Raw genomic sequence first — 20,963 nt, 5'->3', positions numbered from 1 at the left:
GAGTACATGCATGTGCAGTAGAAGCCGGTGTGAGTACATGCATGTGCAGCAGCCTGTGTGTGAGTACATGCATGTGCAGTAGCAGCCGGTGTGAGTACATGCATGTGCAGCAGCAGCCGGTGTGAGTACATGCATGTGCAGCAGCCTGTGTGTGAGTACATGCATGTGCAGCAGCCTGTGTGTGAGTACATGCATGTGCAGTAGAAGCCGGTGTGAGTACATGCATGTGCAGTAGAAGCCGGTGTGAGTACATGCATGTGCAGCAGCCTGTGTGTGAGTACATGCATGTGCAGTAGAAGCCGGTGTGAGTACATGCATGTGCAGCAGCCTGTGTGAGTACATGCATGTGCAGTAGAAGCCGGTGTGAGTACATGCATGTGCAGTAGAAGCCGGTGTGAGTACATGCATGTGCAGTAGAAGCCGGTGAGAGTACATGCATGTGCAGTAGAAGCCGGTGTGAGTACATGCATGTGCAGCAGCCTGTGTGTGAGTACATGCATGTGCAGTAGCAGCCAGTGTGAGTACATGCATGTGCAGCAGCAGCCGGTGTGAGTACATGCATGTGCAGCAGCCTGTGTGTGAGTACATGCATGTGCAGCAGCCTGTGTGTGAGTACATGCATGTGCAGTAGAAGCCGGTGTGAGTACATGCATGTGCAGTAGAAGCCGGTGTGAGTACATGCATGTGCAGCAGCAGCCGGTGTGAGTACATGCATGTGCAGCAGCCTGTGTGTGAGTACATGCATGTGCAGCAGCCTGTGTGTGAGTACATGCATGTGCAGTAGAAGCCGGTGTGAGTACATGCATGTGCAGTAGAAGCCGGTGTGAGTACATGCATGTGCAGCAGCCTGTGTGTGAGTACATGCATGTGCAGTAGCAGCCGGTGTGAGTACATGCATGTGCAGCAGAAGCCGGTGTGAGTACATGCATGTGCAGCAGCAGCCGGTGTGAGTACATGCATGTGCAGCAGCAGCCGGTGTGAGTACATGCATGTGCAGTAGCAGCCGGTGTGAGTACATGCATGTGCAGCAGCCTATGTGAGTAGATCCCGGGGCGGGCCCCACACAGGAGGCGGGTCTTGCCGGGGGAGGGAGGCGCAGCCGGGCTGCCTGTTGTTGCTGCTGCGCGGAGAGAGACCCGATCCCCGGCTACTCACTGCCAGATCCTGGGGAGAGATCCCCGGCCACTCACTACCAGATCCTGGGGCGGGAGAGAGGGGGTCTCCGGGGCGAAGAACAAGGGGGGAGGGGACCCGGTCGCACATGCCTGGGATCTACCAGCCGCGGGAGGGGATCGAGGGATCAACTTCCTGGCTCCGGAGGATCTGTCCTCCCGGATCTTGCTGCCTCCAGCTCAGCAGCAGCTTCCACTCCCACCGGGGAGGGCTCCGGACCCCAGCGGCAGGTAGGACTCTCCCGTGCAGCCACCTCTGAGACGCAATCCTTCCCATTCTGCCTGCACTGGGGGGACCGGGGCCAGGGACTCCAAAGGGTGCTGGGTTATCTGGGTGTCACCTTTATATAATATACCGATATCAGAAATTTATCCACATACTTATCCCAGAAATACTATATTTCAGGCATTTCAGATCTCTTGCAGGGGGCACTGGAGTTCTGGGATCCCCCTAAGATCACACTTTAAAAAATCTATTCTGCTAAAATGTGTGTGTGTGTGTGTGTGTATTATTATTATTAACCATAGTACTTATACAAATGTGTTTGTATAAGAATGGTCAGGTATTTTAACCCCCCCCCCCATCCCCCTTTGTATAAGGGTGTGTTCAGGAGTTGGGTGACCATCAGGGAAATGTCACACTTTGGTGAAGTCTAAAAACAAACATCTGGATATATGGTGATTAGCCAGGGGTGCTGCCACGAGTATCTGTAACAAGTACATTGTTTCTAAGCTGTTTAAAGCACTAATAAAAACTATATGATCCCATGCAAATAGCATCATATACTGTATGGTGTTACCTTGAGGCTCACTGGCTGTGCTCACCTTTTGAAATGTCCTGTTTACTTGTGTAAGACCATTTAATGAGGGTAGTTAGCTGAAGTATACAAAGAGGGTAGGGACTACCTATTAGTGGATTGTATCCTGATGTGACACAATAGCAGATATCTTGGGGCTCGGGTGATTTAATAGTGAAACAATAAAATGCATGAAAACCCCCATGTCATTAGGGCATTTTGACCCTTTGACACTTTAAATGGAAAAAGTTCCTATTGTCCTTAATTCCCATAGAATCCCCTGATAACCTCCCTGTGCTGCAGACTGAGGCATGTATTGTAGGCCCCATGTGGTATAAAGAACTGTTCAGTGTTTGGAAAAATGATGGGGATGTGTCCCTATTAATTTATTTCTAAATGTTCTAGCAGGAAGTAATACATTGAGAGGTACCTCTGGTTTTCAAGTATGTCCTGGGCACAGAGTTATGATGACATGGTTACAAATACATAGTTACATTAAGTGTACAGGGTTATTATACATTGCATGCACAGTAAGGCAGAAAAGAACCGAAACACGAGCCGTGGGTTTAAAAATAAAATACAAATCACTTTGTTCTTTTCACATGGGCTATTTAGATAGAAGCTGGGAAAACCATTGCAAGAACATCTGCTAAAAAATTCCTGAAGGAAGAAGACTAAAGGAATCACTTGGCAAGTAACACATGTATGATTCATGCGTGTATTAGATTCCTATTTGTGGGTTCACTCAGGAACCTGACACGGGAAGCTTAGCGTCTATTGTTTCCGAGTCCTCTGCCTGGTTTCAGGTGGATGCATCAAAACATCCTTGGTGTAATAGGTCCAGTTGTATGGCTGGCAGTGTGTGGGGTGCTGTCTACGCGGTGTCTGCTTCTATCACTGAACAGGGATCCAGACCTGTGAATGGAAGTGGTCAATGTGTGCAAGTAAAACAACAAGACCGTGCAGAAGGGGAATAAAAACTGTTGTTATTCCTATGTCATGTGTTAAGGGCTTCAAATGTGTATTATGGCATTACATTGATTAGAAGGTACAGACTGTCTGTAAAAATCCTATGTACAATGCTACGTCCCATGCATTATATTGTAATTGTGAAGCTCTTTGAGTACCATTTGGAGAAAAGCACTATATGAAATAGTTATTCTTCTTATTGTTTAGTTAGCCCCTCGCAATCAGCCGAAAACTCTTGATGACTTGAATTTGTGTTTTTGCCCGATACCAGTGCAATCGGCTGCTAATCAAATAAGAGTTTTCCCCCCACCCCCCCTTTTTTTTTTTTTGCTGCATCTGTTTGTCAATATGTGACGTCTGTTTTAATCAACTTTGCTCCACTTGCATCATTGACCGATGATTTGCAAAGTAGTTTGTAGGAGGCGCTGCGTTACTTTAACAGGGTGCTTGAAAGATTGCATCTGGAACTGGTGACTATTGTTCTCTTCATTTCAATTTGTGAAATCAGACGGAGAGAGAGATCCTCTGAGCCCGAGAGATCCGCGTCAGATGTAGCAAATTAAAGTAACGAGCTTCATGCATATAATTCCAACGTGAAATTGATGCTGACGGCATCACCTTGATGCGTACCGCTCCTTGATTTTCACTTTCTTTGTAATATGCATGTGTTTTGAGTTTAGGGGATGCAAATTTGAGAGACAAAGAATAGGTTCAGATCCCATAAAAAACATGTTTTGGTCAAACAAAAAAATTAAAAATACAACATTTTGTAACGTGGAAGGGGATATGATTCACAAATGGTGCAATTTGCGCCGGACAGTCATTTCGCGGCGGACAGTCATTTCGCGGCGGACAGTCATTTCGCGGCGGACAGTCATTTCGCGGCGGACAGTCATTTCGCGCCGGACAGTCATTTCGCGCCGGACAGTCATTTCGCTGGCAGCGACATACGTATGAATTTTTGAAATCTTTCTGGTTATATTTGCAATAGAGGCGAACTCCGCCTAATCCTGACCGCTTTATGTGGCACAAAGCGGAAAACTTACTGCAGTTATAGGCGCAACTTTTGATGCATCTCATTGCAATATCGCGCTATTTCCTCCTATAACCAGTTCCCAAAATGCTTATCAGGCAAGTTGGGGCACAAAATGGCTCAAAGCACCTTGATACATTGCACCGGTTTTGAAGCAAAGCCCTAGTTTGCGGTGCTTGATACATGTCTCCCTGTATGTTAAAAATATGTTTGGAAGGTTACAAAATAAGTGCATGTCGGGCCCCTCCGGCAATGAATGGGGTTGAAAAGGGCGCTAACCAATTTGGACATTTTTACCGATTAAAGACACCGACGGGGATTATATTTAGTAAGTAGCCTGGATCAATGAAGTAGTGAGTTTTTGCTAATGCCCCTGTTAATTGCAGATCGTTTGAATCCACATGCTATTGACCTGTTGCTTCTGACATTTGAACATGGAAAGGATAACCTCGTCGCCCTTCCCTGTTCCTTTGTCTTTCTGCTTATCTTATCCGCGATTATAGAGAAGCAGACCGTAGTTACATTGGACCCTTGTGGACATCGTCTCCTTTTCCATCTGTTCGAAACATGGTTGCCGTTTGGTTTGCCACGACCTCCTACTTTGCAGTAATGTAGTATCTTCATCCAATAAAAGAACTTGGTAGTCCCTTTGCCGTTGCCCTAATTCCCCGGGCACATATACAGTATGCAGCCACTTCTGGGGTAGAACTCTGGTACCAAAGGCCTGATGCTACAGCCTCCAGAGAAGAAGAATAAAGCAACTACATGGTGATTTTTAGTTATATTTATATACAATCTTACTCCATGGTTTTGTGGTATGTTAATCTTCTCTATTTTCCCACTTGCTTTATACATACATAGGGCAGTAAAATTAATGCATTTACAAACCCAGGAAAGACCTTTCAGGCTGACAAGGATGCATCATGTGTCAGTTTCCAAAGGTTTTTTTTGACATCCCAAATGCGCTCACTGCCGCCCATGAATATTATATTGTATTAGCCAGCAATAAAACATTTGGTGCTATGTAAATGTGAAAATATTTTGAACTATCTATAATTTATCTTTTGGTTCCTATAATTGCTGGTGATATCCTGCAGAAGTCTCTTTCTATTTTGGGATGGAGATGTCCATTAAATATTTGCAGGGCTCAATAAAAAATGGCGGCTTTATGTATTCTCAGAACTTATCTGCTTTATTTTGTGTATCATAGTAAAACATTTTTTTTTTAGTAGTTTATGGAAACCAGCAAAATATGACATATCGTTCTTGCAAGACTTCAGCGGTCTCACATTTTAATCCGGTCTGTAACTGGTACATACGCCTAAAACATATATTATCTTTGCTGATCATCCAATGTCTTTAAATATAATGTATAACCCTGTTCATTTAATGTGACATTGTATTGTCATCATAACTCTGTGCCCAGGACATACTTGAAAGTATTGCTTCCTGGTAAAACGTTATATAAATCCGTGGGATGTAGTTCAGAGTATGGTTTTCTGGGCTAAATGTAGTAATCTATTGTAATCTTAATTATACAGGGGATGTTCGTTACTGTGCCTTTGGTGTACCTCGTTAAATTGGACTTCTGCTTTGACTCTGGTTGTGAATTACCTGGACATGAAAGGGCTTCTTCATCCCTTGGTGACCTATCGACTCCGCAGGGACAGTCATACATTTTGTGAATGGAATTGTGTGGGACAGTCTGTGTTCTGTGAAAGAGGTCGTATGGTTTTGCCATGAGCCAGTGTGTCCAGAGTCTGTGTACAACTGAAGCAAATGCTGCAGCCCCTGATTTGTGACTCACTGCAGTGATGTTGTGCATGGCCAATATGAACTGTTCTTGCAACAACCCACAATTCCCTTTATTCCTCTTGTCATGCAGAGGTTAACCCTTATGCAATTGGGCTTTTGGGACATTATTTAAAGCTGCAATCACCTCCAGAAGCCGCTGTTTAATTCCTGTAATGCTAGTAATCTTGCCCCCTGGGCATGTGATGCTCTTGGGATTTTTTTTAATGTTAAAAATCATGGTTCTGTTAATCTCTAGTGACCAGTCTGCATTTGGGTTTTGGGGGAGATGTCGATTTTTTTTTTTAACCTCCCGGATATTTTATAGTTCAACTGCTCCTATCATCTGACCTGAGGCGTCAGATTAAAAAAATAAATAAAAACGTCTCCTGAATGGACGAGATGAGATCTTGTAACGTAAATGCAAAAAGTAGGTGGGATTGCAGCTTTAAGGACCCTGGTAAATAAGGACTATATAAGCTATATATAAAGTAGCCAAGGCAGATATTACCAGGACTCCCCATTGAACCTATACATGAGATAGTGTGAATACATTCTGTAATAATGTATTAGGAGTGTACTGCCTTCCAGGTCTTCAAATTGTGGTATTCTACAAAAAAAGAAAGTTCTATTCAGTGCAAGATCTTTCCTGTTTGTGATAATTTGTTGCCAATATTCCCAGCAGTGTGAGCTGCAAACTGTAACAATAGCTAATGTTACCGTAGTAATATAAGAATACATTGTAGCTACTGAGTAACACTGACTGAAGGATTGACTTAGAACTGAAATGCAGCCATTTAGTGAACCCTGGGAAGCAGGATTTTGCTGATCGGTCACGGGACAACCAATCGATCGGCAGCTTAGGTAATTCGTTTTCACTAAAGATAATCAAAGGCTGCATATATTAAAACAAAAACATTTAATTTTTTTAACCTGCTTGGGAGTGACTCTTTAAAAAAATACATAAATGTTTAGTTATAGAGTGAGTGACCGTTTTGAAGAGATACGTATTTCATGCCTATGACAGTTAACAACAATGACCGATGCAAACAGGTAAGGCCGCGCTTATATCGCCGGCGACGTCGGGCTACAGTCGCTGGGAAAACCAAATTGAGATGACGTCCAGCGATAGCGACCAAGCCATCGCTCCGTTGCGCTGTCGCATCGCACTTACTATAAGCGCACGCGATGGCGGCAATGCATTTGTTTTGACGCGACGTCGCCGGCCCTATAGGCGCAGCCCAAGACTGATACAAGCAGATATGTTTTGTCAATGCTCAATAGGACCAATATCTCTACTCAAAACTAACGAGGGCGGGGAAAAGAAATCAGCCTTTTAATAAACAAGTTTAGTGATCAAGTATTCAACATTGTAACTGGATAAAGTTATTCTGCAAAGCTGCATATATTATCCCCACTAACATGTAAAATAACATGTTATCTCCTTAAGTATAGTGTTAAATAGCACTACTGTTGAATAATGTGCCAGCATTAACCTAGCGAATCTCACAAAACAGGTGCGATAACGTCTGCTACATCTGTTTGTGTTGTAGGCTTCTCTAGCAGAAAATGTTTTTTAAGCAACAGTTTGAGTTACCAAGGTGTTATTTCTTAAGCAATAGGACATGTTTCATACTCCTTGTTTGGAAGAGTAATTTCCCCTTTATATGTCTCAATTAGCACATCCTTGATTTATTTGGGTTTAATTTGCCTTCGTCCTGCTCCTTTTTGTGTAGACTATTCCGTAAAACTGCTTTTTAAATCTGCCGTTTCAAAAAATATTTCCATTCAATATGTGCATCTTTACAATCTGCACACTGACAAGTGATTAGCTAAGTTGCTGATCAGTCCATTCTCCTGTAATCGATTGCTGAAGATTTGGCTCGGGGGTTCTTGAAATCACTGTTAGTGCTGAAGAAGAGGACCAAAGATGCAAAGTTCTGTGTGGAAGATCATGTGACCAGGCAGGCACTAGATACAATTTCTGCACTGCTGGAGAGAGGGCAAAAGGGGTGTGCCAGAGCCTGTTTCAGAAGAGGAAGGGGATGTGACTTTGTAAATGGTTGCTATAGAAACAAAAATGCTTGTTATATTAAAATACATTTTTTTTAAATGCTACAAGTATTTTCTCATAGTACAGAACTAATTTATTAAAAAAAAAACACACAAAAAATCACATGTAGGATATTGCTTGGATTGCAGCTCTAAAGGAGCAATCCAAGATGGCTTTAAATGTTCTTATTTTTTAACATACGTTTGAAGCCGGTGGTCTCCGGAGCTGAACACCATTAATATCAGCTCTGTGACCCCCTGGTTCCTGAGATACAGGCCTCCAAAGGGTGTGCCGGTATCTCAGCAAAGTTTAAAGCTCCTGCATCACGCGGCCAATAGGAAGTCGAACCTGATGACATCCCGGTTTTCTATTGGCCCACAGGGCACACGAGCTTTGAAACTCTGGCATTATGTGAACCCCGCAAGCGGAGCACCTACCGGCGCCCGCTCCGGAGGTCTGTATCTCTGGGAGCAGGGGGTCCCCGGAGCTGAAATGAATGTGGTACAGCTCTGCAGAACCCCTGCTTCAATCTAATGGTTTTTTTTTTTAAATAGCACGCTTGATTCCCTCTTTAAACTCTTCCAGTGTGGAAATCGATACAGTGAGTCGCCATCATTAATATGCTAATGTGTCACCGTATTGTATAGGAGGCTAAAGATACTTGTATATGCCTGAGGACAGACACCGTGTGCATTCTGACGGGTGTGCAAAGCTTCTTCTAAACACCTAAGGCTGCGGCCGCGTGCTCGTCACTCGCCAGCTCCTGACCTCCTCCCGTGTCGGCCCCAGTCCCTCCTCACAGCCAGACTCACTACGCGCTGTGACGCGTCAGCCGCCAGGGGATGCAAGAGGATTGTGATCCCGTGCGGTGACGCGTCACGTGGTGCGCTGGTGAGCCAATCAGCACTGGGGGCTGTACCTTCCTGGAGCTGTCAGAGCTTCCGCCACCTCTAAAAGGTGGGGGGGGGGAAAGTGTGTGTGTATGTGTGTATGTGTGTATGTGTGTATGTGTGTATATGTATGTACGTATGTATGTGTGTGTGTTGTGTGTTTCACACAGCCCCCATGTGTCTCCCCCTCCTCTCTCACACACACACGGGGGGGACGGGACGAGACGACGACGACTTTACAGCACCCGATCTATTTGCCCCCTTGTATCACCCCCTCTCCTGCGAACCCACAACCTTCTTCACCCCTCTCCCCCCCCCCCAACCCGTTTTGGCTACCCCCCACCTTAAAAATTGCTCCCTACGGACCGCAGATAGTGGCGAAGTGCCTCTCTGTCGGTGCAGCGGGGCCTCGGCCTTAGAGTAAGGAGGAAATAATCTTCATTCTAAACTTGTTTTCAAGAAACAAGGCAAACAATCTCCTAACAAAGCCTGATTAACAATGTCCACATGGCCTGCGAGAGGGGGGATTAGCAGGGCCTGCTGCTGCTGCTGCTGCTGCTGCTGCTGCTGCTGCTGCTGCTGCTGCTGCTGCTGCTGCCCCACAAGGTTGATAAAAACATGTCTGTTTGGAGCTTGTACATCAATTCTTGACGCTTCCCGTTTTGTCTGACTTTTAACGGATAAGGTTTGCTATTTTCTAACTTGTCTTTTAATGCTGTAGTCACTCTTGCTAATGGTAAAAGACGTTTTTTTCACGTTGATTTACACGTTTGTATAAAGCCAGGAGTTGAAACGATTACCTTTTTAATGTAACCGCGCTGAAGGGGATGGCTCGGGGAAGGCGGAAAAGCAGCGGCGTATCAACAAGTTCGCGGATACGTTTCCCGCCAAGACCACTTACATACCAGGTGTGATACTGGTTGTCTCACTTTATCTCCTGTAATACGGCTGGGTGTATGCAGCCAAATATATATACGTTGCTGGTATAATTGTCAGAATATTCAATTGTTTTTAATATAAAAGATTGTAAGCTCTTCGGGGCAGGGTCTCCTTTTCCTATTGTTTTATGTCTGAAGCGCTTATTCCCATTATGTTATAATATTATGCCACGTGTATTACTGCTGTAAAGCGCTATGTACCTGGATGGTGCTATATAAATAAAGATGGTTTGGCCTAAATATTTATAAGGCAATGTTGTGTATGTTTATAAAATTACACACACACACACACTTATAGGGCAATTATGGATTATAAGAATTTTCTTACATAACCAGGCTCCACCCATTTTGAGAGCCAATCCGCATACTGTATAAGGTAGGATGGTAAAAGTGGAGAAAGCTCCACCTTGGGGGCCCAAGACAGCCATGTTGCTTGTGGCAGGAAGATCAAAGACACACACACTGTGTGTGTGTATAAACTGTTTTCTTTCCAAATGCTTCTAAAATTAGTGTCGCCTAATATTCGGGGTCCCCCTATAATCGTGTGAATACGGTGCACGCATATAAGACGACCTCAAAATACATGGCCATACGTGAGTGCTTAAATGTACACTGTAACTAATGTAAATCTATTGAAGCTTTCTTAGATACTGAAGGGTTAATATTAATATGCACTTGTCAAACAAAATGAGCTCACTTAGTTTTTTCAGGCCCCTTATCTTTTAAATGGATTAGCCAGAACAAGCTGAGGGTTGAACATAAGCACCAGTGTGTGACCCTGCTTTTCTGAGGGAACACGTGAGTAACTATAACACAACCCAAAGGAGATTAGTCAGGTTGGCAGGAATGGGGAATGCACTTCCAGTTTCCCTCATTAACCTCTCTGTGTTACAAGGTTCTAATGTGAGAGTCGTGGGATGATGGGAGGCAGCCCAAGCAGACCCTTTGCATGGGCATAATTAAGGCATCTGAGCAGAATTATTCACATTGCTTTAACCGATCTATTTTTTGCTGAAATTAAATAAGCGTTCAACTATCCAGTCTCGCTTTCTTCACACAAAGTACTAAATAATGTGAATGTAAAATTACATTTTTAGCAGCCACCTGAACCACATTACTCCTTCCGCCCCCCTCCCCCCCCCCCCCATTCAGTATCCGGGTCAAGGTGTCCGAGTGTAGGAATGTAATACTCTTCTACAGTAGAAAAATCGGCAGTTTTGGATGGGTTAGATATTTAGGAAAATGGATTTTATCCTTAAAAGATTAAGATGTGGCTTCCTGATATCCTATCTACCCTTTACTGCAGAGGGGCGTGAGATTTTCTGGGGGGAGGCGGGGCAAGGCGCTTACTGAAGCCCCACACTCTTCCCCAAAGCATTTAAATGAAAGGCCTCTGAAAGTTCCCTTACCTTGTCTCCGGAGGCTTCTGGTGATGCGTAGCCATAGCAACGCGGCATCAACCGACGCCATGGGGTCACATCAGAAACGCCGAGGTAAGGAGGCGGGGGGGGGGGAGCAGGCAGGGGGGTGCAGAGGAAACGGTTTGCGCACCCCTTCTTTACGGTGCAGTCTGAGAAACTCCTGCACTAGGGGCCTACAGAATTCTTCAACTATTGTTAAAAAGGGTAGCGATAACGTTACATGATTAAGTGCTTTTATGGTGTTGCAATTCCAAAATATGCCACTAATTGGGATAATCGCAGAAGAGAAATTGAATTAGTCACAAGCTGCACACTTTTTTTTTTTGTGTGTGTTGTCTGTGTTTAATCCTATTATTTCAGCACCTGAGGCACCAGGAGATAGTGACCTCCCCAAGGATGCACGGTGCAGGCTTTCGGCCTTTTATCGGGGTCTTGCACTGAACCACTATATTATTCATAGCCTCAGTCAGGAGTTCCCAACCTTTTTTTAAACGGTGCTATTGTCTTGCCTATGGTGTTCTGATTCTGTATTCCGAGCACAAAGCAAGATGGCCAAGATATGGGAGTTGGGACCACAGGACATCATGTACGGGTTGTATTGAGTAAATAAATATTATTTTGGGTTATTGATGCAGGGAAACTGGCTTCATTCTTTTTGTCGCATTCTCTGATCTCCTCTTCCTGTATCGAACAGTGGACATGTCTCCCATCACTCTGATCCCCCTTTTAAGACCCCTCCTAAGTTGATCAGTCTGCCAGGTTGGGACACTGCACCAAGTGCTTGACTCGTTTGGTTGTCACTGTCAATATTTGCCCTGATAATGTAATGTTTCTGGTTCATGTGCAGCTCTCAAGGTCCAAAGTCCGATCTGGAAATATGGGCCAACAAATAACGTTTTAATACAAATTCTCTGACCTCCGATGCCAAGTCACTACCTCCCTGATGAGTAGGATTCAACAGGTCTCGCCTCCTTTTGCTATATCCAACCTCTCGTTTCATAAATAAGATGTCATTATTAGCTTTTCTGATTTGGGGTTTGCGAGTATGAAGTACTTCATCATATACCGCACTTGGGTTTTCTCCGGGATTAGGAGCAGATACCTCACTGAGAAAAGAATGCAGAAGAATTTCGAGTTGTCGGTGATCAGAGTGCCGGTCACAAGGGTGGCGGGCAGTTAATGGTTCTACAGAATAGAACACTACTGGATGGTCTCATAATGTGTACAATGTTATTGCAATATGAAGGTGATTTGTGGGGCCAGCTGTTTTTGGCCTGCATCTTCTGCTGCTGTCGATGCGCAAGGCCTATCACTCCCAAGTAAGCGAACAATAATGCATTGCGATGTAGAGCGGTGGTGGCCAACTTCAGTCCTCAAGGACCACCAACAGGCCAGGTATTACAGATATCCCTGCTTCAGCACAGGTGGCTCAATCATTCTGATTGTTTCACCTATGCTGAAGCAGGGATATCCTTAAAACATGGACTATTGGTGGCCATTAAGGACTGGACTTGGCCACTCCTGATGTAGAGTATCTGCCTAACTTGAGAGCAGGACTCCAACATGATCCTTGGAGCCATCAAAGAACATTTTGCCCTCTATGCTTAAATCCCAGACTCTCTTATTAAATGCTAGCATGGGTTATATAGGTTAAGAGCCAACAGGGGCAGATTTACATGATTAGAAGATCTTGGGGGAACAATCACTAAACTGCTAGAGCAGCTACAGTACTACTATCATTAACAGATTCAAGTGAATGGCCGTTAAAGATTACCTTAATACCTATAGCACTTTAGTGATCGCACCACCCTGGGAGGCTGTGAGTGTGTTTGAATCAGTGTTGCTGTGTATGTATCATGTTGGGTTTTTGAGCAATGGGCTGTTTTTATTGCTTTTATTTATTTTTTGTTGGGTCTCCCACTGTCAAATCTCTGCTGTGTAAGGGATTATCAATGTGTCACTCCTTTCTCTGCCACCGCAGAGACAGATCTGAGCAGCAGCATCTTCCTCCCGTGTCACTTACAGATTGGCAGTTGCTCGCTACAGCCGTTCATCCCACAAGGGTGAGTCACGCGCGATCGTCCCTATCGCTGGCAACTGACTGCTCACATTACCCTGCCTCTTCCACCCACTTCCCCGAGGGTGAGAGATCGCACATCCAGCATCTTCTCCCTTCATGCTGTCTTAGTATGGCTGGCACTTAACTCCCTCCCCCCCCCCTTTTATTTTAAATCACTCTCAGGCAGATATTGTATACAGGCATACCCCGGTTTAAGGACACTCACTTTAAGTACACTCGCGAGTAAGGACATATCACCCAATCGGCAAACAACAGCTCACGCATGCACCTGTCAGAACGTCCTGAACAGCAATACCGGCTCCCTACCTGTACCGAAGTTGTGCGCAAGCGGGGAGACTATACAGCCTGTTACACATGCGTTATTTATATCAGTTATACACGTATAGGACGTTTGCAGTACAGTACATGCATCGATGTGGGAAAAAGGTAGTGCTTCACTTTAAGTATGTACATTTTCGCTTTACATACATGCTCTGGACCCATTGCGTACGTTAATGCAGGGTATGCCTTTATTTCCTTTCTTAGGTACAAAAGTTTCCAACTTTACGGTCTACATTAAAATAAAGTTAAGGTGGAATACAATATTTATTAAAAATAAATGTATGTATATTATGTATGTATGTATGTATGTATGTCTTAGACATACGCATAAGGCTGGGGCCATAGAGGGGTTGTCAGTGCTGGACCGCGCCGACGCTGAGGCTCGCCTGCTGAAATCTGCGCGATTTCATGCCCATGCAGGCGAGCCAGCGGGCGCGATAGGAGGCGGGGGGAGACTGAGGGAGGCAGGGCAGTGACGTCGCTGGGCCAATCGCCCGTGACGCACCAATGTCAACATCATGGCGCCAACGTCCCAGCGCCGTGACGTTGACGCTGCTCCGCGCTGATTGGATGTTTTCAGCCGACAGCGCTGTGAAAAACAGCGCTGGCTGTCGGCTGAAAAATCCAGCGCCTCAGCACGCCTGCGGATGCTCGCGTGAGCCCCCTCTCAAGGCATCCTCATTGAGGATGCAGGGGCTCAGCGCGGAGCGTCCGCACGGCTCAGCGCGGCCTATCCTTCTATGGACTCGGCCTAAGGGTTGATGCCACATTATGGAATGAGGAGCGGCTCAGTGAGTAAAGACACTGTCTGGCACTGAGTGTGAAGCAAGGGAACCTGGTTCAATTCCCGGTGTCACTTTATCTGCCTGTGCCTCAGGCACCAAAAACATAGATTGTAAACTCCACGGGGCAGGGACCTGTGCCTGCAAAATGTCTCTGTAAAACGCTACGTAAAACTAGCAGCGCTATACAAGAACATGCTATTATTATTATTATTATGTGACAGGGGTGGCCAACTTCAGTCCTCAAGGACCACAAACAGGTCCGGTTTTAAGGATATCTCTGCTTCAGCACAGGTGGCTGTCATGCTGAAGCAGGGATATCCTTAAAACCTAACTTGACCTGTTGGAGGTCCCTGAGAACTGGATTTGGCCACCTCTGTACATGAAGGAAGCCACTTACCGTACGGTTCACGATCAACAATAATATATTTTGAAAGAGATGAAAGATGGCTATAGTAGGAAACCAGGTAATAAAACCTCATGTCAAAATGTGAACACAAGAGGGTCGATATCAACCATTTATTCCATTTTTCTCCCTTCTCTGGAAAAAGAATTCCCTTTTATAGCACATTGGGAAAGGGGATCTAGGGCGAATTCTGGAACCAGAAATATGGGAGGAAATATTCGAAGCAGCGGCCACAAGCTCTATATGTACTCCGATAAACGGAAATGCCTATAAAGTTTTATATAGGTGCTACCTAACCCCAGAGCGTCTAGCTAGGATGTACCCGGGTACGTCCCCTATGTGTCCTAAGGGCTGTGGCCAAAGTGCCCCGTTCATTCATATGTGGTGGCTGTGCCCCCCTCCCCCCCCCCCCCGGGGTGGCGGAGCTTTGGAGAGGGGCTCACAGGCTGACACAGAAAGTTCTGGGTTTTGACCCATGGGTATGTCTCATAAAACAAACCTCAGGAGAACTTGGATAGCACCAAACTAAACTTATTAGCCATATAGTGACAGCAACGCGCTGTGCCGTGGCAGAGGCGTTGGTGAGCCCGAGCCTGCCGGTTCTTAACCAGATAAGAATATGGTACTCTCTCAAAATGGAGAGAGTCGCTGGGATTCTGGGGGATTCCTGCTCAAGGTTTCAGAAGGTTTGGCAGCTGTGGCTGATTCATGAAAACCCTCAGCACACAAGGTCGCCCACCCATAGATAAGTCCAATATCCTCCAATGAGACCCTCGCCCACCCATAGATAAGTCCAATATCCTCCAATGAGACCCTCGCTGTTTTCCGGGCTACCCAGAGGGACTATATATATATATATATATATATATATATATATATATATATATATATATATATAGTTGTTGGGGTGGGGGGTGGGGGGGGGATACAGAAATCAAAGAGAGAAGGGGGGAATGGTGCAACATTCCTGGCGGGCACATTTCACATAGTAAGAATACACAATACATGACCACTGGCAAAAATATATATATATTTTTGCCAGTGGTCATGTATTGTGTATTCTTACTATGTGAAATGTGCCCGCCAGGAATGTTGCACCATTCCCCCCTTCTCTCTTTGATTTCTGTATCCCCCCCCCCACCCCCCACCCCAACAACCGTTGGAAAGACTTAATAAAACTTAAGTACAAAAAAAAAATGTGAACACAAGACCGCTGAAACTGCCGTAATGCAACTGGGATGATACATCGATGATGCAGTAAACAACAAAGCATGTAAACTACATAGAAAAAAATCACAATAGTTGTCAGAGTGCAGGCATTACTATAGGACTTAATCCCATAATTATCCTGTCTTTATGCTACACAACTATTACTGCGCTATAGAACAAATGTTAAAAAATAACTAATCCTGGCAGAACAGCAGCCTGGCTTCTCACATTGCCCAATAGATTGATTGGTCTTATTACTGAAATCCAGTATTGTGGTGTTTGATCATTTCATGGAACTAACAAAACAAGTTTAGAGTATTGTGCAATTGAGATGAATTTGTCATGTTCGAAGCATAGGGTTTGCTATCCTAGTATTAAATGCAGCATTGCCACCTACTGTTGGTGGAACTGGCCAGTATTATGCTGGACACGGTCACTGTTTGGGAAATGGCACCGTTTCTCCCATCGTGGCAGTTGTATGTATTCCGTCCTTGTCCGTGCAGTTATGTAAGGCTACATGGACCAGATCAGTTGTCGCTTAGAACTTTCTTTGCAGTGGTTTCCGTGGCTGTAATTAGACTTTTGATCGTTTTATTTATTTAATTTTTTTTCTCTTTATTTTATTGTGGTCGGTGCTAATCCTGTTTGAAGATGAGTTGTTTGGGCATGAACCGATGGCTACTGCTGCAAATCGGGTATCGAGTGACGGCACACGGCCGTCTCGCATCTTTCAGCGCTTGTTTAAGATATGTTTCATAGGTTTGGCAAATGCGCGGTCCCAGAAAACCAGACTGCACAATAACAAATATCGCCGAATGCGCAGCAGTCACGCTGCTTTTGCTCAGGGCAAATAGGAGACCTCTACTTCACATGGAGGGGGGGAGGAGAATGGTCCGTGGTGCAGAGATCAGGCGATGAGTTACAGCAAGGGTGCTCAGCTCCAGTCCTCAAGCCCCCCCACCCCACTCGCCCCCAACAGGTCAGGTTTTCAGGATATCGCAGCTTCAGCACAGGTGACTCAATCAGACTGTGCGTCTGGTTGAGCCATCTGTGCTGAAGCAGGTACTGATTGAGCCACCTGTGCTGAAGTAGGGACTGATTGAGCTACCTGTGCTGTCGCAGGAATAACCTGAAAACCTGACCTGTTGGGGGGGGGGGGGGCTCGATGGGTGGAGTTGAGCACCCCTGAGTTGCAGAGAACTTCATTATTTTATTTTTAAGTCACAATAAACACATTAAAGTGAAGAATTAAAGGCAGTTCATAAAAATACATAAATATCGCTGTTTTAAAGACGTGGTCCCACGTAGCAGAGACCACGGCTAATCTTTAAACCATTCGTCAGGTTCCTTTTAATAATTCAGTCCCCCGTAAAGTAATAATAATGTCTTTGCTTCCTGTGTAAAAATGAACAGGATTCTATCTGTGCAATTCTAGCCTCATCTGATATTTATTGTTGTGCCCCTTTATCTCGGAGGGCGTATAATTAGTTTAACCCTTTGAGTGCCGGAGGGGGCTGTGTGGCCAGAGTTTTCCCAAGAAATTAGGAAAAGATTGTAAAAAAAAACAAAAAAACAAAAAAAAAATACTTTTTCCAATGATCAAAGATCCAGGGGTGACAAAACTCGATCTTCCGGTTTTAAGGATATCCCTGCCAGCTGTGCTGAAGCAGGGATATCATTTAAAACCTGGCCTGCTGGTGGCTCTTGAAGACTGAGTTTGGTCACCCCTGGCACAGATCATTGGAAAAATTCAAAGCTGAAATCCTGTCACAGTTCCAGTACTATTGGGTAACCTCTCATTAAATTCTATAGGGACTGGGTGACCCGTCACTATGGCCGATCAACCTCTTTATTTATTTATAAGTGTTTTTAAAGCACATGTAATACAAATTTATTTATTTATTTTATTTATTTATTTATAAAATATTTTACCAGGAAGTAATACATTGAGAGTTACCTCTCGTTTTCAAGTATGTCCTGGGCACAGAGAAAAACAAATAATACATGGTTACAAGTACAGTTACATAAATGAACAAGGTATACATTATATACAAGACATTGCGTGCACAGTTATAGAAAATATATATTATGAGCGTATGAAACAGTTACAGACCAGATTAAAATGTGAGACCGCCTTAGATTTGAAAGAACTTAAACTGGTGGTGGATGTGAGAGTCTCTGGTAGGTTGTTCCAGTTTTGGGGTGCACGGTAGGAGAAGGAGGAACGTCCGGATACTTTGTTGAGCCTTGGGACCATGAACAGTCCTTTGGAGTCTGATCTCAGGTGATAAGTGCTGCAAGTGGTAGGGGTGAGGAGCTTGTTCAGGTAGCTGGGTAGCTTGCCCATGAAGAATTTAAAGGCAAGACAGGAAAGGTGAACTTTGCGCCTAGACTCTAGTGATGACCAATCTAGTTCTTTGAGCATTTCGCAGTGATGTGTGTTGTAGTTGCATTGGAGAACAAAACGACAAATTGAATTGTAGAGGGTGTCAAGTTTGCTAAGGTGGGTTTGAGGTGCCGAGCCATATACTATGTCTCCGTAGTCGATAATTGGCATTAGCATCTGCTGTGCGATACGCTTTCTGACCAGGAGACTTAGGGAGGATTTGTTCCTGTAAAGTACCCCTAGTTTGGCATAGGTCTTGGTTGTCAGAGTATCAATGTGCATCCTGAATGTTAAGTGGGAGTCAAACCATAAGCCCAGGTATTTAAAACTAGTGACAGGGGTTAGGGTGGTGTTAGCGTTGGTTCTAATATGGAGCTCAGTCGCTGGAAGCTTTAAAAATTTAGTCTTGGTCCCAAATACCATTGTTCCAGTCTTGTCAGTGTTTAAAAACAGTTTGTTTTGGGAAATCCAGTTTTCGAGTCTCAAAAAGTCAGACTGAAGTATGTGTTGAAGGTCAGAGAGGCTATGGCTGTGTGCATATAGGATTGTGTCATCTGCATACATGTGTATTGAGGCTTCCTTACAAGCTGTGGGAAGATCATTAATGAACACTGAGAAGAGTAGGGGCCCCAGAACAGAGCCTTGTAGGACACCACAGGTGATATCCAGGGGGTTGGAGTTAGAGCCAGAGATGGACACATGTTGGGATCTTCCTGATAGGTAGGACTGAAACCAGTTTAAAGCATGCTTCCCTATTCCAGAGCTCTGGAGTTTGTTAAGCAGGATAGCATGATCAACAATATCAAAAGCCTTTGCAAAATCTAGGAATACTGCACCAGTGAGTTGTCCCCATTCCATGCCGACCGGTAACGTTCTCTCATACTAAGACCTTTCATGCGTGTAGTATTGATATGTTCCCTCTACTCCAGGCCGTTCATCTCGCATCCCTTACAGCCGGGTTAAATGCTGGTGTTAAGTCGCCAACAGGAGGTTGGAAATGTCGCCTTTTGTTTTTCATTTAATTGTTCGATTGATATTCCGAATTTGAATGTCCCTCTAATCGTCAAGTCACTGCTACTAAATGCTAGAAGTAAGGGCTCCAATGCTGGCTATCACCAAATTCAATATGGTGACCTTGTGTAGGCTCGGTGCATTGGGGTTATTTTAATATACTTTCTCCAAGGGATAAAGAGCTTTGGTGAGCTAGAAGTGTACAGTATAGATGTGTTTATTATTATTATTATTATTATTATTATTATTATTATTATTATTATTATTATACAATGTAGTGAGTTCATTTTTGTCGACAAACAAAAATGGCTGTTTTTCTTGAATGGGGCAGTTTTTTGGCACATTGCAGGTGATGCACAGGGGCCTGCTAATGGGACGGGTTTTTGGTGTGTAAGGTTTCCAGATTTGAGCTTCAGTTCCTTTTCATGCATGAGCGTTTATTTCACTGTCCTAGATATGGCATGTACCATATCTAGTACCATATCTAGAACCATATCAGAAGAGGACACTGGGGCAATCACAGTGCTCCCCAGTGACATCAAAGCCAGATCTAGCACGCTGGGACCGGCAGCGGTGGTGATTGATAGGTCAAGTCACCGCTGCTCAATTGGGGATGGGGGGGGGGGGGGAGATGGAGAATCCTCATCGGAGAGCAGGTGGCAGAGCCTGCGTGAGGGCGGAGCTAGTCAGGGCCGCCCTGTACTCTGCCTGCCCCTGCTGAATATGGCAGGCAGAGGTGTGAGTGTGCCTGTCTGTGAATGTTCCTGTCTGTGAGTGTGTGTTTGCGTGTTTAAGTAGTGTGTGTGTGTGTGTGTGTGTGTGTGTGTGTGTGTGTGTGTGTGTGTGTGTGTGTGTGTGTGTGTGTGTGTGTGTGTGTGTGTGTGTGTGTGTTTTCTGCATGGTAAATAATGCTATTTATAATTCTGCCCTAGTTTTGCAGCAAGTGATTTATGCAGCAATGCCACTCCCTATATAAACTTTTTAAAATACATATGGAGGCCTAATTTTTATACTACGATGACACACACAGACTGTGTGTGTGTGTGTGTGTTTGTGTGTGCACAGGATAGAGATGACTATTCTATCAGTGTGAAGGGAGGGAAGCAAACAATATGTGTCATTTTATTTATATAGCACTTTACAACATTACAATACAAGGTAAATAATGGCCAAACAATGGGGATATGTGTAACAGGGAAACGACAACATAAGGCAAAGGGGAGATCCTGCCCCAAAGAGCTTACAATCTAAATAGGTCTAATATAATATCTACAAGGCCTTAAATATTAAAATGTGGTTTCTGTGGTGAAACTTCAATCTTCATACCCGACACATGTAGCACACAGAAAATCTCAATTTTTGCTTATTTTTTATTATATGTGGGTGATCTTAAAAATGTCTGTTTTTCAGACCATTTTGCTTGTATGGGTTTTTACTATTAGGGGGTTGGTACAACTTATATTAACAGGGCTTCAGGTTCAAGGGCGGCTAAATTGCAGTGTGTTTCAATGCTAAACATTGGTTGGGCGGCCATAACCTGCCCAACGCCTACAGAATCCAGCGAACCTGAGACTACACGCAGGCGAAACAATCCTAGTACTGACACATTAGGATGAGTCCAGACACGAGCCGGTGGTCGTGTGCGTGGATGTGTTTGGGGGGAGCTTGGAGGAATGAGGAGGTTGGAGCCCATCCTTATTATTT

At 44.5% G+C, this 20,963-nt stretch overlaps 1 protein-coding gene across 2 annotated transcripts in view; it reads left to right on the top strand.

The window, feature by feature from the left end:
- The first annotated feature begins 1,087 nt into the window (after positions 1–1,087).
- NDST2 (N-deacetylase and N-sulfotransferase 2) overlaps positions 1,088–20,963 on the top strand; it is a 105,618-nt gene continuing 85,742 nt past the window's right edge. Inside the window, exons 1-2 of one of the 2 annotated variants that reach the window (XM_075610648.1) lie at positions 1,088–1,403; positions 2,585–2,659. The gene's annotated coding sequence lies outside the window, so the exon portion shown is untranslated. The remainder of the gene's footprint in view (positions 1,404–2,584; positions 2,660–20,963) is intronic. The other variant, XM_075610647.1, reaches the window with a different exon arrangement.

This window comes from Ascaphus truei, chromosome 8 (genome assembly GCF_040206685.1).
Source record: "Ascaphus truei isolate aAscTru1 chromosome 8, aAscTru1.hap1, whole genome shotgun sequence".
Taxonomy (NCBI): Eukaryota; Metazoa; Chordata; class Amphibia; order Anura; family Ascaphidae; genus Ascaphus; species Ascaphus truei.
This window is presented reverse-complemented; position numbering and strand designations above follow the sequence as displayed.